Source organism: Hetaerina americana, unplaced genomic scaffold (assembly GCF_022747635.1).
Source record: "Hetaerina americana unplaced genomic scaffold, ioHetAmer1.1.p SCAF_2, whole genome shotgun sequence".
NCBI lineage: Eukaryota > Metazoa > Arthropoda > Insecta > Odonata > Calopterygidae > Hetaerina > Hetaerina americana.
This window is the reverse complement of record NW_027286763.1, coordinates 99,266,220-99,292,697: the sequence shown is the minus strand read 5'-3', so window position 1 is coordinate 99,292,697 and position 26,478 is coordinate 99,266,220. Positions and strand designations below refer to the sequence as shown.

Here is a 26,478-nt window from a genome sequence, read left to right as displayed (position 1 = left end):
GGTTTTGTCTTTCAACGGGAAAGGAAAATGCCGAGGCCCTAGGGAAAATGAAAAACTATATAAGTTTCGTTCTCATGTTACCTTTGCCTCCCACGCCGACTTTGTGGCATTCACAGACGAGGGTAAGTGGTAAACAAGGTGAACTTTGGTGGACCGTGAAGGAATCTTAAGGAGACAATTTCAAGGATCACGCGGACGACTTTTTTCAGTTTTTTTCGGGTAATCAGAATGGTAGTAACAAAGAAGTAACTGTCAGCGTGCGTTCAACTTGATGAGCCGTCGATGTTATGTGCCTCATCAATCAAACTCTTTATTCGGATTTCAGAGCACTGATTTCGAGCCGACAAATGTTAACGACCGTCATAAATTCTCTCCGACCTCCCAGGGAGCACAGCTTCCGATTTTCCCATTACGTCATTCCAGGTGCGAGCATTTCGGATTGGCTCACTTCGAATTTCTTCTCCATGCACGAGAACTTCATTAGCTGGAAAGGGTTTAATGAGATATTGTTAGCACGTGTTTTAGCACTTTTGATGGGAGGACGGCACGAAATTTCAGCCTAAAACCGGTGGCGTTAATCTGAGTTTTCTTTATGACGATGAAATTCTACAGAAAAAAAGCTTTCTCCCTACAGAGAAAGTAGTAACGAGATCTTCAGAATAGGTAACTTTAAAAGGCAAATTATTGAGTTCTTGGCTTAGCTATGATGACACTAATTATCTTTTACGCCCTCATTTAATGTGGCGCAGTCGTGCCACGTGAAAAAGTGTACTCACCGTGCCTTTAACGACATTATTTACGGCTGATTAAATGTTTTTAATCTGTATTTAAAATAATACTTGTAGTGTGATGACCAATTTTCTGGCTTTCAAGTTCTCTCATACAATGGTAAGGTATATTTTGTTTTGCTCTCTATGATAACTCTGATCTATTTTTATGGACTTAAACCAAAGCAGTTCGATTGCTCGATTAGTCATTAGTCATATTCTTAGATGTTTCGTGAGGTAGATGTATGGTTATTAACATTTCGCCTTTGCAAGTCATAAATATTCACCAGAATTCACATACCTCAAACACGTTAATTAAGTTGGTCCTTTAATAATTAACTACACGTTGAAATTGTACATGGGTATGATGCTGTTCCTCATACATAGCTCAAATAAAAAGCGAATTTCTTCTGGTTCTAATACAGAAACCATCATATATATGTATATATATATATATATATATATATATATATATATATATATATATATATTGATTTCATCAAATCTTGTCTGACGTTCTCATTTATTCGTAATACAAGTGAAATTTAGAAGATCCACTGATTTGGTTGGCTACTAAATTTAAATGACTAATGTTCCCGTTAAGATGGAATTCCCAACATATGGTCTAAGAAAGGGACTACACACGATAAATTTTCCAGGGAAAAATATGCCATTAGAATACGAATAGACATACAATAATCGCTAAAGTTGTCAAATTTCAAAAACGGAAATGGTGTGAAAAAAACATCGTGGGTAAAAATATTTTCCCAAGCGAAGGAAAGAGACTCTTCCTTAGGAAATACGTCGAGACGCAAAATGAACGGTACAGCCATAGTTAATAGAGTTCACGCGTTAAAGTGAAATCGTGAGAAGGAATGTGCTGCTAAAACTTAAAATTCCTAAGATTCAGGATCTCGACGTCATGGGCCGGTCCACTACACTGTGCTATAATTACAAACTGAAAGTTGTGTACCGCGCATTTAGAGGGAGAGGTGGTATCCCGCATATAATTAACTGGCCAATGATGTGTGAATCGCACCATCGAAATATGCAACGAAAACGGATGCTCAATAATATCGCAACCATCGAAAATAATTCGGAAAGCATTACATACATGCTTCTTTGATGGTGATAAATGGTGTTATTATTAAGAAGGAAACTAATTTAACAAGACCCCAAAAAGTAAGAATTCCAAAAAATAAGTTAAATGGAAATCTTTAAAAACTAATCCCCGTTGATCATAAAATGGTATTATTTATTCCAAACTAAATAAATGGCGGAAACAAAGAATATCCTGGTTAAAGAGTGAAAATCAATATGAGACAGTGAATTCAATTAATAAATTAAAATGGTGTAAAGGAAATATCTTGAGTCGTATGCACAGTGTGGGAACAAAGTGATCTGGGGGCAGGTGGCAGGGGTAGGAATTACCAAAGCATCGTGAATTGCTAATAGGTTGTCCTTCGTTTGGCCCAAGCGTTTCCGATTGGAAAACAAGCGTGATGTGGTACGTCCGGTCATAACGCAAGTGGTGCCATTGAAACACATGTTAACTGGCAAACTCCGTGTATTTCGGATGGTGAACCAAGAAAACACGCATTTACTGACGACATCGTGTGGTTCCTCTTTAAAAGACCGAAGAATATGACGGCGGGGTAAAAAGAGTCCCATTTACTTCAAAGGAGTTCGAAGCCAACCTCGGATCGAACGAATTTTCGCGATTCGAAAGGTCGTTAAGGAAAATTGTAAACAGTGTCCGGGACGGCGGCCGATCGCAATCAAACAATTTTCAATATTCGATTGTGAACCTGCCTTGCTGAAGGAAAAAGTGGGCACAGTGCAATACTCCAGTATTCCATGAGGGAACGTTCCTTACTTCATTTGAGGGGCAACGATCAAACGAACTCGAATGCGGCGAGGGAAAAGGGGAGGTTGGGAGAAAATGCCGAAGGGAGAGGAAGATTAACGAGGAGGATGTGTCGAATGGTAGGGAGTTTTGTCCGTTGGGTCATGAAAACAGGCGGTCGCGAGGGTAGGAAGGGTTTAAGATGGAAGACGCACCTTTTGCGAAACGGTGGCAGGTGTACCCACTGTGGTGATTAATCCGGGTGAGGGGGGTGGTTGGGGTATCGGGAAAAGGGGCTGCCGGAAAGTCAGCGGCCCATGAGACTTCTTTCACGTTTTTTGACTCACCTTTCAGCAGCCTCCCACTTCCTCGACGGAATGTCCCTCTGCTAGGTCTCGATCCTCTATCTCTCTCTCTCCCCTCGTCCACAGCACTTGACTCTCTCACAATTCGGTCCCTCTCGATTACCGCTCCGCTGGGGCCAGCGGTCGCTGAGGAGAGAGAAGCACTCTGTGGGGTACGGTAATCCAAAGTCCCCGAAGCAACCCTTCCTTCGTCTTCAGCGATTTCCCAACGTCCTTCCCACTGGTAAAATGAAACAAAGGGAACGGAGGGTGAAAATTCGAACTTTCCCGGAAAGTGCAGGGATTTGCGAAGGGCGGGGGGAGGGGAGGAGAGCGTTGAGGGACGACGATGGGGGGACTGTGGGGCCCTTTTCTCCTTCCCCTATCCTTCGGGCTCACCCATGGGTCATTCGTGTCCTCGGATTTCTACTACCGCTCTCAAAAAATCCATATAGTTAAAAAAATATCGCTTTCGACAGGAGAGAAAAAAAATTGCGATTAGGTAGGTGGTGTATCTATGGAAAAACACCAATTCTATCCTTCACCGATTCCCGCTTGTTTTTCTCTCTTCCTCAACTCGTCCTTCGCTTCCACCGAGTTGACTTTTTTTCGAACCCGAAGGATCTTTCATAACCCTTTCAATTGGGGACGCCACGGATAGGAGAAACGGTGGAAAAAATGAACAATTCTCCTTCCGCGAGAAGACAAAAAGTCTTCCGCTCTCGCTTTGCTCTCGAGATACTGCTTTTGTACAGACGTTTGCGGGATAGTTTTGAGAGCACGAATGAGATTGGTTTACGAGCTATTCTTCGGGTAGCTCCGTTCGCTACCAGCCCTCCCCCGCCTCGCCCTCCCCTCCGCCGCCCACCCCGTCGCTCCAGCGCACCCCTCGCGTCCGCTTAACCGAACGTTTATGGTCTTCGCAAAAATTGAATGTCCCACGTCGTGAAAACGAAACCGAGTTCACTTAGAGGACGCGTCACTTCCACTCCATTTCCGAGCGAGGACCGTTTAGACGGACACACTTCCGTACGCCTCCATTTACTATTTTCGCCGTATTCCTGTCGTAATTTCACCACTCTCGATGCTATTAGCCAAGGGCTCGTTAGCTCAAAACTCTGAAGATGATTTGTCTCCGATGTTCCGTGAGCTAATCCCCGCCACCATCCTCCCACCCGCTCAAGCGATAAATTGGACAAGGAGCGGCGTAAGAAACGGATCGCCCGTCAGGGGTTCGGTTGGTGCCTATTCGTCTTGCGACCGGGGTATAAGGGGGGGGGGGGGTTATTGTTTCACTGCCGACGGAAAATTCAGCCTGACGTCATGCCGAACGCAAAGGCGCTTGCATCACACGATATTGTTTCAGCACACCGTCGCACTCTTTATATTTCCCATTTTATTTCACTTTCCACATCACCACGCCTCGAAGCACTGAGAGACAACGGTGCACTGAAGTGTACGCAGTCGTAGTTGACGCGCCGACGGCACTCCCTGAAATCGCATCTCTTAAGGAATCAGTTCCGATTCCCTCAATACCTCCCCCCTCCTGTATTATTAGAACCATTTGATACAGGACTTCTCCGGAACTGATAGGGACGTCCATGAAGAAGCCCGCTGTCAGACACGAGGAAAGAGAGTGGGGGTGGAAAGAAAGAAAGAGCGGGGGAGGAAGAGGATGATGGGGGTGGTAGCGGTTCTCAACCCCCAGCCCCGAAGGTTTGCGTGTCTCATTCCACGACAGGCGTCGTGCGGTCACACGCGTGCGCGGTTTGAAAAGGGCCCGAATTAAAATTGGACAAAAAAATCTAATAAAATAAAATTTACAAAAATTCGCACCGCGAAACCTCAGTCGGTGTGCGCGATTTACGCACTCCATGCGCATGCGTCTGCGGAGAAACGCGCTTCGCTCAATCGCGACGCCGACGACTTCACCGCACTTGGTCACTGGTAAGCGAAAGCAGGCACTCCGGGAAATTTTTGAGAGACGGGCTCGTTTGATGATATCTCGACGGGACTGGACTTATTGGTCAATATGATATACTATGTCTCTTTCTCTTACGTCCGTTCTTTGCATTTGAATCCCATATGACTAGGAGGAGATGCGATAGAGAGCTGAGACGATGGTGGACTCCTGCCCCCAGGCAGAGGAGTTGCACTAATACTCTCCCTCTCTCACCACCCCCCACTTCCCCTCTCCCCTGCGGCCCCTCCTTCTCTCCTTTGGAGTGGGGGTGGAGAGGAGGAGATTGGGAGGGGGGTCTGGTATCGTTAGGAGGAGAGCATGGGGTGGGGTATGGGGTCAGGGAAGGGGAGGTTACTTGCCCACGGGAAAGGAAGTGGATCACTTTGGACTTCTGGCAATGGGGGGGGGGGGAAATACGGCAAAGTAACGGAAAGGACAAATATCTTAAATGGAATACGTACTGCTAACGTATTTGACAGATACTGAAAACCCTTCAGTAAGGCAATTGTGACATTAGTGGGGATAGTGGGGAAATGCCCGCCCTAAGAGAAAACGCGGTAAAGCGAGCGACGATGTAAGAGTATTATTATTCGAAGTTAATTTGATCAACAGGATTGGCTCAGCCCCTGTTGACGGTAGCAACAAAACACTGTTATCACTCATGTTTTTTGTTGACAATGTTTGACAACAGTATTATTGAAACTGGGCTGTGAAAGAAAAATATTTTAGTGGAAATGGACACAGTGACATCTTTACTCAAAATTCGGAATCCATTTATCCAGCACTGAAGACAGCGTGGCCATTTGGAGGCGCAAACACGATTAGCTGATATTGCTGAAAAACATTGGCCCCATATTATTTAGAAATTAACATACGGAATCACAGAGGTTTACGAACATTGCACGGTATAATGTTCAATGACGAAATATATGCGTATAATCGATCGCCTCAATCAGAGATACTCGCAGATGGCTCTAAATAATATTGAGGTCTTGAATAATAATAATCATGGAAAATGAGATTAGATTGAAAGGAGATCACTGGGAAGCGGAAATAAAGGTTATCAGTGAAAGATACAAACGGTTGATGGACATCGTATTTTCCGATTCAACTGACTCAAATAATGCCTGAACTTTTTCTTATCTCTGAAGCATTACTAGCCCTTTCGCACTCAAGTTGATGGATCTGGAGAATATATAATTATTTTATTCAAAAATATTCTTCAAAAAACGAAACTTAAACATCTCATTCGGCAAGAACTTAAAAAATTCAACTTTCTTCTTTCGTCACCAGCGTTGGTGAATAACACAGTAAAAGCAAAACAATATAATCATATTATTTCTATTGGAAATGAGCATGCTTAAGTTTTTCTTGGGGTAGAGTGCAAGGATTTTTTTCCAAATTATAACGGTCGCTATAGTCTCCAAAATATATCAATATACCTCCAAAGTAATCAACCCGTAGTTTGGTTTGATAGGAAAGGGTAGCGTGCTCACCTTGGCTTGAATAGATCGTTAGAAATTCACGAATCAGGGTGAGAGCAGCTTCTTTCCCTATGCCGCTTTTGGTTTCCTAGGATGATCTGGTATCCGAAAAATTACTCGACTTGGGAGAAGCTTAGGGTTCCAGAGACATTTCCGAGAATCGAACCCGGGCTCCAGGGTATCCGTTTTTTATGGCGATTTGCTTTATGGTAACTAATAGAGAAGATGTGCCGGAAAAAAGTAAACCGTCTTGCCATCAATCAAATGTACAGCAAAAAAAAGGAAACGAAGGAAAGGTGAAATGGTTAAAATCCTATTCCCCGGGAATACATGATTTAATCGGAAGTTACGAAACTTTTTCCAAAAGGTGAGATGAATTCAGCTACAGCATTCTACAGCTGTAGAATTTTAGGAAAATTTTCATGTAACACCAAAGATAAAATATGCAAAATGAAGCACAGCGGAGTGTCCAAACCTGAGTGCATTGATTGTATTGCAATTCATGTTTTTAAAACCCCCCGCAGGAATTTCTACACCCGAATCAAAGAGCACCGGTTATGTTTCATAAATCATGATAACTCTTCAAATTTCGCCAAACGTCTCCTTGATTGCGGCCGCGAAAGTGACTTTGAACCAAACATCCTGCACAAGTTAGCAACGACTCCAGACCCGATGACTTGGAACAGATTGAAATCCTTCAAGGGCAAACCTCCCAGCCTTTTACAGTTGTTAACGAGCAATTAATTGTATTCATGGAATTCCCCAATCCTCACTGTGTTTTTCCTACCCTCACGAAAAGACTATCTCCTCACCAAACTTGTACCCCCAAACGTCTCCCGAAACATCACACTTTCTCCCGCTAATCATCCCTCACAATTCTTCACTCCACCCACCACCACCCTTGACCACACCCTCCTCACCTTGCCTCATGAAGCTGCAGCCCTAGCGTCCCATAACCTCCAAAGTCCTCCCCCACCGTAAACATCCTCCGCACACCATCAAGACTTCACGCCTATAAAATGCCTGAAAACTCTTATTATAATTCTTGATGGTCATGATTTGCTTCGAAAACAGCGGAGCAAATGAAAGATATCTGTGGAACCTTGATAAAGCTTTTCCATTTTGAAAAAAACGCAAAATCAAAATAATAAAAACGTCGTCTGCATTTCCAAAACAGTCAATAAAGTTAACTCGAAAGGATAAAACACCGTATGATTAACAAAATATATGAAAAACGTGGGAATTATTTGACAGCTTAAGTGAATTTACTCAATTCAAAAGAAAGAAATAAGCATTAAATCAAAAGACTGCCGAAATCGGCGTGTTTTATGGTCTTTTCTACAAAGGCGACCATAAATGAGTGGTATTCGCGCCAATGAATTCCCACTGCTACCATTAGCGAAGTTGAGGTAACACTTTTAATAATAAGCCCATGCCTACCACTGTACATATTGTTCCGTCCCTATATTCAATAGCCCTTAGCTGACACTGCCCGTTTACTTCAGTCATAACATTTAGGGTGTAATGAGCACGGTGGTTGAATGAGAATCACTGAAGTTCAGTTTGATTCAATAGATGTGCAATAAATTCACTTGCCTTCGGCCATATCACATCCTGCACTCATTCACAGAAACTTCCGCAAATGACATCGGATCGTTGAAGCTCGAGATGAATTGAAACCCTCGGCTTTCAACTTAACCGGCGTCCTCATTAGTCAACGAGATGACCAGGGCCGGGAAATAGAGATAAAAGAAAGATAATTAAATGCTATAGATAAGGTTGCGGCTATGTAAAAGTTTGACGAATTTACGTCGTGCGTCTGAGGATTAAGAAACAGGTGAACCAAGAGACCCCCGCCCAACAGGGATTCACAACCAAATAATTGCAAGAATGTAGGCATTAGCACAAGTAAATAATCGAAATTTGGTTCGCACCAGTATGTTGAGATCTACGAGTACACTAAAACATTACGTTTACTCCGAAATACTGGAAATTCGTGAAATGGAGAACTAGGGAGTGACAAAAGCGAGGGGTGGAATGGAAATAATCGGGGGCGGGGGGGAGTGGTTGACACCGGGGGAGGTCCCTCACCTGTCCCGGGTAGCAGCGCCAGTGCATCCGAGGCAAGTCCGCGGCTCACGTGGGAGACAGCCTGTCCGTGGTCGGATCAGCGCGATCGCCGCGTCCTCCCTCGTCGAAGGAGAAGCGGGGAAAACATTTGGGGGGGCTCAACCGCTTCGGTGCCGTCGTGTGCGAAGTCCCCCCTCCATCAATTCTCCCCCAGTGAAAAGGTGGGGGTGGCAGCAGACACCAAAGGGGGGCGCACCGTGGGTGTACGGCGAGCACGCGTGCGCCGGGAGAGAGGGGCATGGCGGCGACCCCCCCCCCCCCCCAGTTGGCGAGTCGATATTCGCGGCGTGCGCGAGGCGAAGACTACTGGGAAGCGGGTGGTTGGGAGGGGCGGGGTAGGGGGTTGAGGGTGCGGGAGAGGGGAGTGTTTAGGAAATTTCGCGTGCGCGTGGAGCCCCTGGAGTCGGTCGAAGCAGCCCCCCCTTCCTCAAAAGCTGGAGTTGAATGAAGGAGTGAGGATATATTATCGTGGGGGTCGCGACAGGTATGAGAAAAGGGTAGGGTTCGATGTCCTCCCGGAAACGGAAGATCGCGTACGGCTTCTGGTCTGAATGCGTGTGAATGACACAATAATTCCCCGCCGGGTATGTATTTTTTTTACCGGGCAGCTGTGTGGAGGAGTTGAGCTAGGGTAGGGTCCGTCCGTTAGTCCACCAAAATCGGGTAAAAACTTAATTAATGAGCAACATCTGTGTCTTATGATGTTTCTCCATTTGTTTGTCTGTTTTCTGATGGTATCCTGCATTCAAGTCCACCCAAAACATGATTCATTCATAAGGTCTTCAATCGGAAGCCGGTTTGACTGAAGCCTTCTAGCCTCTTTCCCATTCAATGCGTAGGCAAGCGAGTAGTGCACCATAAACTCCACCCGAGAAGACAAAAATATTGATGACAATTTTTATTGAAAATAGGGTAATCAGTTTTCCCGGTATTAGTGATTTTATGAGTTCGCGAACAATAAATTACTTTGACCTGGAATGCCATAAAGTTAGGAAGCAACCGATGTGATCAATTATCTTGAAGTCGGTACAGCCAAAGATAGCAGGGGCGGGTGAGTTATTTTGTTTATAATTAGTCCGTTGTCCTGTTAGTTCAAAGTTCATGGGTTTGCGTCCCGTCATAGGCATGGATGTTGGGAAAATTACAGATTGAATCACCCAGCCAGCCAGCGAGGCAGGCTAAGACTTTTTGAATGACACTGGCCATTCACGAGTAATTTTGCGATCGAGGAAATGTAATTGCAAATACTCCATGCTATTCCGGAACATGAGATCACTAAAATACAATCAAATGAGTGTATATGTCTGCAGAATTAAGTGCTCGATTCACTCTCTAGCACAATTCGAGTTCATTAAAAAACCGTCTGTAAAAACCCATACATGTATGATGGAAATAATAAGCTGGATTCTGATTTTGACAAACCCTTCACAAATGCTTGTGGGTACACATTTGAATGTGCCAGAAAGTTGACCTAAACTCAAAATGAATATAAAACACCCCAACTTTGCTCCGATACCTCCTTCGTTCATCATTGAATTTTCCCGATTAAGGTATTTTGTCCCAAAAAATATATTTGGAAGTGTTTGGTGATCGCATTATTACAAGAGTAGTTACGTGCACCACCTCGGGTACTTCGGTCTATTGTGTTTAAAATTGGAAAGAGAGAGGGTCAACTTACAACTCAGGCTGAGGGCATCCTTCGAAATGCGAATAATCCTTTGCTTCAGAAGGGATGGTGGGAATAGCATTAAAAAATAGCAACTCTGAATAATGACAACTCTGTGCCAGGCAAACCATTACTGGCCTAATCAGCACAGTTAAATGTAAACATCATCATAGAATTCGGAAGAGAGGTGTGAATAGCAATTGCTCACCTAGGAAGAGATAAAGTCAAGGGAATATAATTTTCACCTAAAAGGAGGAAAAAACGAAATAGAACAGGCTTGAACAGATTCTATCGCAGGTTATTTTGAGCGAAGGCGTCTGTAGGGGTGGGGAACCTACTATGCTAAAAGAAGATAAGTTTACTAACAGAAAGACGAGATAGCCTTCGTGTGAAGTGTGGTACTCTATGGATCAGAGACATGGACCTATAGAGAAGCAGATCGGAGGAAAATATGAGCCTCAGAAACATTGTGCAGCAGGCGGATGCTGAAAACCAAATGAGCGGATAAAGTGTCGAGGAAACACAGGAAAATAGGCCATATGGAGGACTACACGATAAAGAAGCAGGGGATGAATTGTGCGCGACTTGTCATCTACCTCTGAGATCAGGCATTATATCACATTAGGAATTGATACTGAAAATTTGTAATTATAAAATAAATTGTAATAAATCAAAATCGGTATACTAAAAACCTCACAAAACATAGCATTGGAACCATAAAGTTGCATACAAAGTCATGGAAATAGGGACATCAAGTATTTAATTTCTCCTGTTTATCGAAAAAAAGCAATTAAAAAACGAATGTAAAATATATTTACTCTTTTCTGCAAATTTATAAATAAATCGTATTTCTTTTTTCACATTGGACAACAGAAAAAAGCCACACGGGATAATAATAATTAACGTCTTTATTGGGATGACAATGAGACTAGATAGCCCCTTCTTCCACCTAACCTCTTGCCACATACATGCCTAAATACGTAAATAATCAGTACAATTAAGTGTGTACAATTTTTGATAGCCCACTTATTATCAAGAAAATACGAAAAAATAAACAATAAATTTACAATGTCACATAGAAAATAATTGGGAAAAACATAAGGATTCTGGACTGATATCCTTAATGAAAAAAATCACTGCAGGGCTAGGGGTCTGAACAATAGGGAGGATGAGGTATACACTTGACATTAATTTTGAACACGCCTCGTACGCAATTTTCCTTTGATCGATATTTGGGTGGCAACCAATTAAATTTTCAATATTTTATTATTCGATGATCTTCTCTCGCAATGGCGGCAGCCGTGTCAATGTTTACATCACCAAGAGTAGTATTGCTGCGGTAAGCCTACTGAACAGTTTCAACTTACAACGGCAGCCGCTGACGCAAATCCAGGGTCATATGAATGAAAAGTAAGTCACATTAATAAGTAATCTACCGATTAAGGTAGGTTATGGATGGACACAACTACCAAATAAATATTTTGTGAATCCTAACAAAACACAATACAGTATTCTACTCTACATCAAGTTCCTCTTTATCTCGTGTACTTTCTTCCTCCCTTCATCCCGTCCAACATCCCTGTCCTATTCCTGCCCTTTCCCCGTTTGCCTAACATTCTCCCCTCTATTACAGTCTTCAACATCCTACTGCCGGTCAATATGTCATTAATCCATTTTTCCTACCTCCTTGGGATTTCTCCCAACAATCCACTATCCTCTCCCGCCATACCTAGCACTTCCTCGTTTATTTTCCTTTTGGTCCATTTGACCTCCACGCCCACATTTCAAAAGCCTCCAATCTACGTCTATCTTCCTACTTCGGTGACCATGTTTCTGTGCCTTACATAACTACGCTCCATTTGAAAGTTTTCACGAGCCTTTACTTAACATCCTCACTCAACGTCCTTGTCATCAATTCCACGCCTCCTTGTGAAAGCTTCTTTGCCTAGTGCAATTCTTCTTCTTGCGTCCTAACTACGTTGACCATTATGGTCCAAAACACTTCAAAAACACGTAACCTGTTCCACTTGATCTTATTTTTACCCTCCTCTTTTAATATTTAACTTAGCCCTTATCTTTCTGGAAAACCGTATAACCGTTGTTTTATGTATTGATTCTCATCCCAAATCTATCGCACTGAGTTTCCAATTCTCTCTGCAATGCTTGCAACCCCTTGGCTGACTGACAAACTAGAGCTTAGTCGTCAGGAAATCTAACTGATTTTAAGAATTCTCCTCCAATTTTCATTCCTACTTCCAGTTCTTTCCATGCCTCTTTAATCATTTCCTCAACATTTACGTTGAACAGCAACGGTGATAATGGGCAACCCTGCCTTACACCTCTTCCTGACATTTCCCATTCGGACTCCCCGTTCCCCACTCGCACCTGAGCAGTCTGAGAAATGTACAGGTTGCGGATTAGCCTCCTGTCCCTCCAATCTATTCCTATTTTCTGCAATATACCCATTAGTTTTTCCCAATTCACGCTATCAAACGCTATTTCGAAATCTACGAAACAGGCAAATACCTCCTGGTTGTGTTCTATATTCCTCTCGATTAATAATCTCATTAGTGCAAAGGCATCGCGCGTGCCTCTGCCCCCCCTAAACCCAAACTGATCATCCCTTAAGTAATGATTGGCCTTGCTTTCCATCCTTTTGTTGATGGTCCTGAGAACCAATTTAGCTGCATGGGAAATCAAACTTATAGTTTATGTAGTCCTCACATTATAGATTAAGCCAGTAATATAATACAAAATAACATATTTTTTAAAAGGTTCTGGCTCATACAATTTTCGTGTATAGCGTACAGAAGCTCTTAGCGTACAGAAGAATTATTTCAGCGCTTCGGAAGTTCATGGATACCCCAAGAAAGACCATAGCTTGAACTTCTCTTAAAATCTCTGCTGTCACATCACGGTGTGTGCCTGACCCGGCGAGGGGAGTCTGATACGAAAATAAAACTGTTTAAGAACTCCGAGTCCAGGCGTTATCGCTAAAGTGAAAAAGGTGAATCACCATTCTGAAATTTCATTCGTCGATGAATTTAGATGTTCCCTCCCTCACTTATGAAAAACGAATAAATAATCGCTGTTTCTCCGTAGTGCATGTTGAAAGTGGAGCGGTTATCTTTATACTATTGTTGCACCGTATTGCTACGTTTTGGTATCATGCTACCTTCACTTATCACTAGTCAAATCATGGCTATCACTTTGGAAAACGAAAATGGGCATTGGCACGATATTTCGAAATTGTAGCGAAGTTTTACGGCTTTCACTTGAGTCTACCTCGTATGATCACAATTTATTTAATATTCCTCGTATGTTTAGTCCTTTCCGATATGCTAAAACCTTGGCGTGGCAAAAAAACTAGATTGTAATGATGATCCCTTGGGCTGTGCTGGTGGGAGCAATGATAACTGATCCTGATCCATGTTGAAGGAAGGAACCAGACGAAAGGTAGTCCGTGCAGCGTCAACACCTCAGTAAGATGGCAGCAGGTGCTTCTGACCCCAGTTGGCGGCCATGAATGTGAGTGCGTCATTATAAAGAATTGAAAATATTAACCTTTCCTCTATAAAGTATGAGAATAGAATGTACGGTTTCCTTCCCTCGGGACAAACGTATAATAATGCCTAATGATGGTGCCGCGTTAATAACACTATAAGCAACTGGGGAACTGAAGAGGAGGGAAACTCTTAGAATAAGGACTTGGAATGTTAAAACGAATTTCACGAGAGGAAAGCTATAAAATATCAAGCAGGAAATGAGGAACGGACATACAGTAATATACCTGTGCAAGGTGATACTGGAAGAAATCGGAGAACATTGTTTGCAGAGTAATAGATAGCGGGGTGAAAGAAAGCGAGCGATGGTTTACAGAAGAATTAAAACAAGTCAGATTTATGCTAGTATTTTGGCTCATTGCTAAATATATCCGTTAGCTATCATATAAACTAAAAGATAGATGGATTGAAGAGACCAAATTATCACAAAAAGAGAGTAATCATGGCCAGATGAGTGATATAATATTAAGAGAGCTGATTAAAGCTGAACTAACAAACATGGTTTTTGTTCAGGTGTACATGTTGATAAGTAATCATAAGGAAGAAAAAGTAGGAAGTGTATATGGTCAAACAGAGGAAGCGGTTTTGAGTACTCCATGAAAGGGCACTCTTGATATTGATGGGAGATTGCAATGAAGTCGTAGGGGAAGGAAGCAATGGAACTCGGGTAGTGAAGTACGAGTTAGAAACAAAGGGATGAAAGTAGAAAGAAAACAACTAACTGTTGCAAGAAAATAACTTAGTTATAACTAAAAATTATTCTCAAACATCGTAATGGAAGTCACTAAACCCGAGGAAATCTCAGGAGATAATCATTTAGGTTTCATTAACGTTACATATACATTTAGGAACAGCAAAATCTATTAGGACGTTTCCTGGAAAGGAGCTAATTCAGAATACAATGTATTGTTCATGAAGTGTCCTGTAAGTTATATGAAAATAAAAAGGGGAACGTTTGAGAAAACTGAATGCCAAAACTCTTAACTGGGACGAAAAGGAAGGAATACCAGGAAGTTATTCATAAAATTCCTGGACCAGGGCCATGGGAGGGGTACTCTTGAAGAACGATGGGCATAACTTTAAACGACATAACGAAACTCACAAAAGACACAAAAGAAATATAAAAAAAAGGAGTGGAAATTAATGGATTTCAAAAGACATGGTTAGGAAGGTATTTGAGTAAATGAATGGAAAAGTATAATCACGAGTGAAAACATGGAGACTTGAGGGAGACAGTGAAATAGATGCGATGTAGAGGAGGGTGAAACCAGTTACAGAAAGTTAGAAAGGAAAATTTGTGCACTCTTTGAGAAATACGAGAGTAAATTTATTGATGAGCCCAGAAAATGTTTTTAAAATGGAAAGAATACGTCAAGGAGCTATATGGTAAATATATTAAGCCACCAAGTTTAGATACAAAAACAGATTACGATATGAGGATAAAAATTTTCTGGCATACTTGAAAGAAATAAAGAGACAGTTTAAGGATATCAATGGGGAGAATGAAGTAAGGATTGATAATTTCCCCAAGGAACAGTCTTAGGGTTTAGGACAACGTGGGAAAAAGATTTTATGGGCTCTTTATGGGGATTTGTTCGGGAGACATCCTCAATTCTGGATTAGTTCGCATCCCAAAAAGGGAAAAGCAGCAGTAGGTGAGGACTAGGGGACAATAAGCTTAATTTCGCACGCAGCTAAGATGTCATTTCGGATCATCAACAAAAGGATAAAGTAGCACACAAGTGATTACTGAGGAGATGATTAGTTCAAGCTTCAGAAGCAGGAAAGATACACGTGAAGTCGAATGGAGATTATTAATAAAACTAAATATAGAATGGAACATGGTACATTTGTTTCCTACGTGGGTTTCCAGAGGTAAAGAGTAAATTGAGTACAGCTAATGAATGTACTTCAAAGACTGTAGGGTTACTGTAGTAGACTGAAAGGTTAGGAAACTTTTCGGAAACCGTTATATCTCAGGCTGCACAGGTGCCGGTAGCGGATGGGGAATCAAGATCTGCAGTGCCAGGCAGGGGAATGGATAAGACAGGGTTATCATTATCATCCGTGCTTTTCAACAAACATGGGGAGGAAATGGCATGGAAAGCATGCAATGCAATACTCTTCCAATCAATTAGATATACGGATGATCAAGCTTTAATCAAATTAAATGGAAGGATAAAATTGGTAATTTCAAGCTTAACTTTGCGGGACTTATCCATTACGGAGAGAAAAATTGAAACGTTGTTACTTCCACTTAATGTTTTAATCTTACCAACCGGATTTCATTACATCGTATCATACTCAGGTTCACCTCAATTTTCAATATTTCTTTCCGAAAAATAAATATATGATTTTGAAACTGAAGAATTGTACTTTAATGTACTTTTTGCCCGATCTTGCTATTTGTTTTTGTTCGCGATCTGCAAGCATCTGTGCATTACTTTTCAACCTACCCTCTTATTTACAATGACATCATAATTGCTTTCAGAGGGTTTGGGGTACAGAGCCTATTGATGAAAACAGAGGATAGTTTGAAAAAAGAAGAGATTGCGCAAAAACTTATGTATAATAATTTATACTCACTCAAGCCATTTTGCTTCCGTGATCGTAATTATCACTGCTGCTCAAGGATGATATCCAAGTACGACTTAAAGATGAACTACCATTTATGAGACCAATGAGCAAAACGTTTCTTTTTTTGATAAACTTTGAGATTGGGATATTTGAACTTAGATTAATATATGAGCATTCATGAACCGTCGGGCGTCGCAATTAAAAAATCTATGGAAGGCATCCTACGAAATATTTCGTTCATTTCATTATTACATGAGTCTCATTTAAGAAAATTCTGAAAGATCAAAATCTTACCTGGAATATGAAGAGTACATTTCAAGTGTAAATGCCGATGTCGTTAATCTGCATCAGCAGAAAAACAACAAACATTTCTTCCAAAGAAACATTATTGTCTATTTTTCCGCAACTGAATACAACCTCATTCATAAACACCTATATAAGCAAATTCAAGATAAACCCGATAAACATAAACATGACAAGAGCCAGTAACTTTCATATTCTCTGAAACGGCTCAACCGGCTGATATCCATTGACCATTTCGGCCTTGTATGATACGTATTTGCCGCGTAGAAAGACAATGAGGGTTTTGCAGTGGAGGATATTAAAGAACATTGCACAATATCATTTGCAAAAAATACATAGGTACACATAGATAACAGTCCTCCACTTCGGTTAACTATGACAGTCAAAATATCTCTGCAAGTGTGCTTTGGTGTTGACATGGGTTATGCGGGACTTATTGAGCATCAAAAATTTCGTATTTAAGTAAAAGACATTAAATATTCCCTTTCGGCAACCAATATTGACTCAAAATTGAGGAAACAATGAAAGTACATTCATCATTTCAATTACTTAGCGACAGATCCGTGAAATCTTCGTACATTTACAGTTGCACAGAAAACTTAGCAATGTTTTTGCATATTCGCTGAGAGTTCCCTGAACGTCCCCATGACTTAGGAATATAATGGTTCACGGAGTATTCAGATACGAACACTGACAGAACATGGTTATGATAATTGGCATTTAAAGGTTCGCTGAGTGTTCTGATTCGAAAAATGAACAGTACGAGCATTTCCGGAATGTTCACATGCTACGTGGGCACTAAAAGTGTAGGCGCCTCCAACGGGAGAGCACCTGTGGCCCTCTCTATCGAACGAAAGCTTAATTAACCTGAAGTGAAAACCTTTAGGAAAGCTAATTAACATTTAGTTGGCCAACAGTTAAAGCTTTTGATTACTTTCCGCCATTATCTGAGAGTATGCCGATTCAGGTGCTGCCGCGCTTCTCTCCACACCTACGCATATTTCCTGTTCTGGACATATTTTTACGTTCGTCGAATAAATCTGTCTACGACGTCGGGACATTGCTTTTTATTTACTTGGTTGCTATCAGTCACCAATGGGTTCAATTCGTTAACTCTTCTTTGACTCTTCGTGAAGTTCTAGGTCTCTTTTAAGAGATTCTTTCACCTTTACACTCCAGGGCAGAGAACCAGCACTTATTGGATGCCTTTTTATCAAGAAAATATCTTCAATTTACTATTGCTCACTATTATATATATATGCACTCATGAGTACATGGAAGTAATGCATCATCAGTCCGTGGGAGCATCACTAAATTATAGTTAGTTAAAGTCGAGAGTTGACCGAGGATATCAATTATGTCAAATTATAAATGTTTTCAATTTACAAAATGACGTACTTTCAAACAGATGACAGTGCCACAACATCAAAAAACGATTAATGACATTATCATCATACAAGTAGGTTGGTACCCAATTGAAGGCAGGTTTCGGGCGGTCCCTAACAATTATTACTATCGCGTGGACTTCTTGTTTTCCCAATTCCTTCTTCACTCCTCCATACTTATTATTTGCCGCCATGCAATCAAACAATGTCATCCTCCTTTAGCCTCGCCGGAGTACGGACCTGTTCTTTCTTTCCCTCTCTCTTCGGATGGTACGCGTATGAGGCCTGAAACTCTACCGAGTTTTGGGACCACCAATTGTCGCGTATTGTTTACGAAAAGCTCGCAGTAATGGCCTCCCATGTTAGAAAGTTCTCTCCACCGTAGTGGTAGCCATTAGAAAAAGCGACCAGGCAAGTGAGGTAATTTAGGCCATCTGGTAATATAGGCGAAAAATCTAGTGCCGGTAGGATTTTCTGCGAAAGGCGGAAGGGTGAAGAGAAACCCGGGCTTGACATTATCCCACTATTAACGAAAAACGCCCAATTCAACGGACGATGTCCTCGACTCGAAAAGCTGTCCACAAGACACCTAAGCAGGGATCGAGATGCCTTAACAAAATTCTGCCACCGCCAGGATTCCGGACCTCTGGTGGGTAGCGATTAGACTATCCACCGCACCAACCCGATCCCTTCGGATCGAGCAATCATCGATAGACTACAGAATTGACTTATTACAAGGATTTTCCTCACCAGTGTCTTCAAAACAACGTATTAGTACATGCGCATGTGACGAGCGCAAGTCAAAGATCAATAATTTTGAGCTTGGTCATAGCAGTTCTTTAAAAACAATTCGTATGAGGCTCAACTCGCCACCTCGAGCGACTTGTGTCCTTCAAACCTGCAGCTCTGCCTTGCGAGGCCACCAATCGTCATTAGACCGAAACTGCATTAGACTCATCAATGGAGGAGACGGCTTTTTCTGGACCGAACAGTCAACCGAGTCAGGCGTCGCCGAGTCCGCCCTCTAACCACCGTCAAAGATTATCTTCCCCAGGACTGACACCGAAGGACATCGCTTCATTTCAAACATGTCCAGAGTAACGACTTTCCCCACACTCTCCCAACTCTCCTTAATTCTCATCCCATTCCCATTGTGCCAGTCGAAAAATACCTTTTAATGGATCTCCTTCCTACGGGAGAACTTTATTCATTTAAAGAACTACTAGAACAAAATGAAAGAGAACTATTACCGTAAACGGTTTAGCCATCTAACATCAGGAATCTTTACTCTTGTTAAAAACAAGAGGGAGGAATTAACTAAAGGTATATATGCCTCTACATTCACTAATGATATTCGACAGAAAATATTAGCTTCAGTGACCCTCAGTCACTCAGAAATACCTATGTTCTGTTTCAGAAAGGCGTCCCTCGACTCTTCTGAAGAATCTGTTTGCGCCTCATGGACTTTCTAAGTCAAAAAATTGATGAAAAGCTTTGAACTTAGACTCTCAAATTTCTCTGAAAATTTTAGATGTTTCCACTTAATGGCACCTCATAGAAAATAAGTTGTTATGGAGTCTGAGATCATTGTAAAGCTTACTTAATGCATGATATTTCATAAATTGACTCTAGAAGTAGTAGTCATTATTACTTCTCCTGACACTCCCCATCAAATTCACTATAAACAATAGAAGAAGCAACTGTCTCTACAAGGATACAACTTGGAATTTACAACAAAACCAAATTTTTACAAGAACGAAAAAATAAGAGATGATGGGAAAAATGTTGAGGAGATGGAACTCAACCCTGATACCATTGTGACCCTAATCTCATTATGATCAATGACCATATTTCATGCTGTTCTAAATAATCACTAATAGGCTGGAAAACTGATCAATAACTGCTCCAAGGAGTTTAAAACCTTTTGCCTATCATTCCTCAGTGCCACTGACACCAATGACTTGAGCACATATGAATTTCATATGACTTTGATAAAAAGTATGTTTGTTACAGAGATCACTTCACAGCCACGGGCTGCCATGGCCAAATGAACAAAGTATACGGGATGACAACCTGCAAATTATGGGATTGCCTGGCTCATAAAACACATTCCAAGCATCTGAAATATTGGAGAGAATGGGATATCACTATCTTAACTAAATATTCCCCATTCTGAGTTGAATTATCCTCCTTTAGCATCAACTTCTAACTCTGCCTTTCAGACTCATGCTCCTCTAGTACCGATACTTTTCAAGTCCCAATTTGCCCTCATTCTATTTTTCGGCCAATTTTGTTTCTACCCATTCAACCATTAGCCAAGATTCATGAATTCCCTTTCAAAACTTTTTCACTTACTCCATCTGGAAATGCCAAAATAATATTTATCTTAAGAGAAACCCTGAACCTTGAACATTAATGAACCCTATTTATTTGCCTAAAAGTAATGCCCATAATACATGGGTGGTCAACTTGGTAGTTATACATAAGTGGCCTGCAGTTCACAGTGACCATGAAGTCATTTGAAATGGAGAGGGAGGAAATTACCTGTTATCAAGGGAAGTCTTAAGGTTTGGTTGCTTGCATCTTCTGTATGAAACCAGCATTGAATGTACTCTTCCACTGCAATATACACATAGTCATTCCCCTACAAGAAGTCACTCATTCATGAAGTTGTAAAATATGTACCTCAGTTGTCAGATTCCTACCCCAATAACTACTACTCATTTTTGAGCAGGCAATTGAACATGGAGTGCAGTTTGAACCCCTTAAGCAGCCTGTTGGGTGCTAATCAATTGAAGTCATTCTTCATGTATGGGAGTGTATTTTTTTGCACTCTAATGACCTTGGTCAGAGGAGTTTCGTAATTTTTTCATGATCTATTAAGTTTTGGCATAGATTCATACCTTTTGTGATGTTCAACCATATGAATTTTCCTTTTCTTTAACAGGTTTGCTTATTCATCAGAAGGGGCCAACACATTATAAATTTCATCCATTACAGTCAGACCATTGGGTCAAGGAGTAGACAGGCTGGTGATAGTTGGTTTCCCACATGCTGCGTATTCCAGGTGTCTACCTTGTTTTTCCTCAAAATCAAATCAAAACTTCCATTAAATAAGTTTTCTCCTTCCTCTATTTCTGCAGTGAGTAATTTTATCATGCTAGTTATTAATAAAACTCATATGGCTTCTTCCAGCTACTTGCTCAAATTACAAATGCATACTCATTTACCTTATCTGAATATTGATACCGCTATCTGATTTTGAAAGCTTTTATCTTCCTCTATTAATGCTCTGTCCATCCTGTTTAAAAACAATTCCTTGCACAAATTACCAACTCAAAATAACGCATAATTCACATAGTACAAAATCCTCACAATACACTAACCTCTTAAATCAGCCACACTTAGAGCAACATTTTAAATAAAAACCCACCACAGACCACTCTCTAAATTCATTGCATACGTCTCCATGTCCCTCTCCTTCCCTCGCAAAACCTATTCAAGCATTGAAACTAGAAGTTGGTGGCTTTTTCTTTTGAAAAAGTTACCTGGAGTGATCACAAAAGTAACACATCACAACATGAAAATGTGGCACAATCCCCCAAAAACTCCTCCCTACCACTCAGCACACACTCTAAGTAGCTATAAATTTAAATTGGCTGCGTGGGTTTTTGCCGCGGTGGTTTGAAGTATTCTGCATTGTTGGGTTTCACCACGTCGTTGTTTGATTCAGACAACAGTTTCACCAAAGTTGCATTCGGCGTCTTCAGGTCGAAGATGAGGGACTCGGAATTATGCCACCCTTATATAGGTGGTCCTGTCTAGTGGCTGCTCGCTGATTGGTCCATCAGGACCAATTCATGAGGGTCCACTGGATTGGACCAATCAGCGAGCAGCCACTAGACAGGACCACCTATATAAGGGTGGCAAAATTCCGAGTCCCTCATCTTCGACCTGAAGACACCGAATGCAACTTCGGCGAAACTGTTGTCTGAATCAAACAACGACGCGGTGAAACCCAACAATTCAGAATACTTCATAAATTTAAATTCTTAAAATTTCATATTTAAAACATGTATTGACTATCATGAATGTGAACCAATTGCAAATATATGCACAGACTTACCTGCTGGGGTTATGATATATTTTTTATAAATTGCTGGTACTGATTTTCATCTCATAATAAGGTCATAGAGCAAGAGGGTTCAGAGATAGAGAAAGGCACAACACAGTCCTCAAGGAGATTATAAAACCAACCTAGCCATGCCCATTGCTTTCATTGTTCTTGGTTCCTTCGCATTAAACAAAGCACCAATGAAGGGTGGCCTATGTCAACGGAGGTTCCCAGGATTCTGGAAATAATGGAAGAACTCTATCTCCAGAGTTAGACACTCATAATGCCACCTCTTATATTGGCATTATTTTGGACAAAACTAGTTGGTTAAATGCTAAATAAAATCTATAAACCAAAGTACTGTTTCAATTCATGCTAATATTGATCCAAAATGGCTTAACCCTTGGGTAACTATTGGTTTACAAATACATCTTGAGTCTGAGTGATGATGAACCTGAATGAAGTGAATTTGGAGATTGGCAACAACTTTATTTATATACAGTCCTTTCATGTCTCTCCTCAACACTTGTAGAACTTATAGTAACTGCTTCTAGTGAGCTACATTTTCCAATCCCCATCTGTATTTTTTTCAGATTAACAGTACATATTGGGGGATACAAGGAATTTACAATGCATCCATAGTAGTGAGTCATTTTGACTATTTATATCCATATTACTAGTTATAGCCCATGGTGTTATATAGATAAGAAGAACAAAAAAAATCTTTCTTTAATACTTTTTTGAGATAAACATTATTGTGAAGCCACAAGATCTGTAAAGGATTATCCTTTCATGATGATGGGTGTCAAGAAATTTGGCACAAATTTGGGGAAATTATGATAAATAATTCTGTTTTATAAACTACATGAAGATAAATTATTAAGAATGATATAAAATTATAATTTCCTTAAATTAACTGAAACATTTAAAAAATTCAGTTCCAAAAATTTAAACAGACAAAGCCCACATTAACAAAGAAAAAATTCATGCATTTTCCATCATTATATTGCACAGTAAAACATTGTGCTGGTGTAAATCGATTCTACTAGCCTGTTGTTAAACAGCAAAGGGTTTAAGGTTGAAAAGGTAAGATAAATTTGTAGAAATTCATCTCAGGTCTTCCACCAGGTGAGAGTCAGCATTCTGACCAACATTTCAATGCTCAAGTAGAGCATCAAAAAGTTGGCAAGAATGGACACTTACCTGGTGGAAGATCTGAGACGACTTTCTTTATTCAATACAACATGAAAACACCAGATCTTACTAAAAAAAAATTTATTTATTGATATTTTTCATAAAAAGGGATTATATGCAAATGTAATGTAGATACTTATTTAACATTCAATGGACATTTGTTTGTTAATGTTTTGTTCTACTAGGGGATAGTATGGTTTTGAAATGCTCACTGAATTACAACAAATCATTTTAATGCAGCTACTGAAGCCAAACACTTCATTATATGTTTCAAATAAGTTTTCAACACCAGTTAATATTAAATATTAAGTGTTATCCTGCCCTTGTACTAGCATTAGCACAAGGCCTGGTACTAATGTACATAATAAACATTTTTAACCCTCTATAATAACTTCAGGAGATAATTGCTTATTATCCATTTAATTTCTTCCAAACTATACTTACCTATTACTAAAGAAAATTGGATACCAAGAATTGATTGCATAAGTTACCAAATCTACAATTTTCAATTGCATCATTAAAGCCTGAATTAATCTCTTTTCATATTTTATAATTAATTTTTGTAATCATGCCTTATTTACCTTAATAATAAACACGTATATAATAATATTAAAACATGAAATTAGGCTTGTATAATAGAGTACTGAATGAGATGCTTGAGGAGTTTAAGTGAGGCACATATCCTGCGACTTATGCAACATGTACATTTTGTCACTTCTACATCAATACCCTGCAAGCCACCAAAAAGGTGTGTGGCAGGGATATGTGATTACTAAATGGTATTTAGATGATACTTACATGCTTCCAAAAATTTTAAATTTATTTGCTAAGGTAGGTGCCTACTTTTTGCAATTTTTGTAATCTATGAATTACCAAAATACTGAATGAAGAGTTTTTTGGGCAATAGAATTCACAGAAATAAACAATTCTAATTGATATTTCCCTGGAAATACTTCTCAGTCTGAACAAATTGTACGATGCACCCTCTTCTTTACATTAGTAAGCATGTACATTTCCGTGAGCCATTCATCAAAATGCAATTTACAAGGGAAACTTCTTTTCCTCAATTTTTGAAGTTTGTCAAATGTAAGCAGCAGCAGTGCTTTAATCTTTCAATTGGTATTTTGTACCCTTCTTTTCCCTCAGTTTCTCTGTACACTTCAAAATTCTTTATATAACCCCAATGCGGCTATTGAAGTACCAGACAGAAACTATTTTGGCTCTCCATGAGGCCACTTCTTGCATCAATGACATTCAAAATCTTAATCATACAAATGCCTACACCCTTAAATTAATATGGCTTTTACTTATTCCTGAATATCTTTCATAATTTTGATAAGAGAATGAAGCATTCACATCTTCTCAGGTTGGTTAATTTTTCGTAGTCTGCACTAGGAATAAATGTCATAATTTGCAAAAAACTATCTATAATAGTCCTCAAGTTTTAGGAGTCTTCAATTGCAGACTATAACTTACACAATAAAAATGGCTTTCCGTTCTCAGTTATCACCCATACAACATTAAAAAATTAAACTCTACAGTTACCATGCTCCTTTAGGCCCAAGAAGGAAGGGGTGAACTTCATATTGCCATAGGTTTCTGCGATGAACTGGCCGAAGAGCTCCCTAGAAACCTCCGAGGAAGTCACCACTATCCCACTGAATTTCACACAAGATAAATCTTGCAGAGTCAAAGCGTGAAAAGAGCCCTAGACACCTGTAACCATATACCATAACAATGAGATCCTGTAATTCATCATTGACACTTAATTCCTTACAAGAAGCCTTCTTCACCTCCTCGATTTTCCGAGTTGGTGTTCAAATGAAATAAATTGGTTTTCATAGAAAATTAATCAAAAATCTATACAGGTCACATGTCACAAAATAGTCTTCACTCAATCCTGGTTTGAATTTGGAAGGGGTTGTCAGGGGATAATTGATGACCTCAACATGCTTATACTACATGAAGTAGTTATGGTAGATGATAACGTCTTCTTGCCTCACATCTGCTGCAATGCATTAATTTAAATTCATCTTTGAAACTTGGCTAAGTTGTTTTATCACATCATCCAATTGTCTGCCAGGATAGCATTTTCATTGATACCACCTTTTCTGTCAAGGAAAATGGGCAAGTGATTATTACCACATAGATTGGACTGAATGGACATGATAACTATTGTAGCTAGACTGCTTGAAAAAACTGCAAGGTTATTAAGGAATGTTCACTGCTGTACCACGAGGTATTTCCTAGTCACACAGTAAAAAGCAGGAATTATAAATGTAGGAAGATAATGTCCTTATCCGAAGCAATGATACCAATAGGTCAAAAGTATCAATATGGGTTTGGCATCAGAAAGAGCATTCATGAATCTAAAATTAATGTAATGTTTGGAAGTATTGCCCATCTACAAGACTAACAAATTCCTTAGCAATTATATTACACCTCCAGTGATTCCTTTAAACCATAGCTTCCCACAGCAGGCCCATAAATTCCACTGTTTTTGCAAAGCAATTTTCTAAATAAATATTTGCATTACGTTACATGCAACCTTCCTGCTCCACTGAATATATAACACGAGATTAAATTTGGATGGACATTTTTTTCAATTAGATGCAACAAGATTTTGTCCATCATTGCTTGGAAAAACATTTTTTAAACTAATAATTGATCCAGGAAAGATTCAAGGGAGATAAATACAATGCATAGAGGAACTATATGGTAAAGACACTTGGCCAGCAAGCTTGGATACAGAAAAAAAGGGATGTAGACGAGGAAAGCTTAGGTCCACGCATACTTTGTGGCAAGATGGGAAGGGGATTAAGGGTAATGAATGCAAGTAAAGCCATAACGACTGATAACATCCCTGCTAAATAAAAACAGAAAAAGATGGAGAGTTGGTTAACAAGATTGGCTTGAGAACATTTGAATATGGAAATAAATATTTCTCAAATTTATCATAGATTGGGGCCTAAATAAATATTAATCATGAATTCTCACCATTTTGGGAATGATATCCAAATATACATAGATTATATTTTAATAGTGGTGAGCATAGTGCATACAATTTAATGAACTTCCTGCAGGAAAAAATTATACTCCAATATGAAATTATCGAGAAAATTCAAACAAAATAAAAACACTT

At 40.1% G+C, this 26,478-nt stretch overlaps 1 protein-coding gene across 3 annotated transcripts in view; it reads right to left on the bottom strand.

The window, feature by feature from the left end:
• The window catches only part of LOC139688342 (leucine-rich repeat-containing protein 26-like), an 82,999-nt gene extending 74,488 nt beyond the window's left edge, over positions 1–8,511 (bottom strand). The window contains exons 1-2 of one of the 3 annotated variants that reach the window (XM_071585854.1): positions 8,496–8,511; positions 2,961–3,198 (exon numbers count right to left, since the gene is read on the bottom strand). The gene's annotated coding sequence lies outside the window, so the exon portion shown is untranslated. Of the gene's footprint in view, positions 1–2,960; positions 3,750–8,495 lie in introns of those variants that run through there. The other 2 variants (XM_071585853.1, XM_071585852.1) reach the window with 2 other exon arrangements.
• Between the last annotated feature and the right edge of the window lie 17,967 nt (positions 8,512–26,478).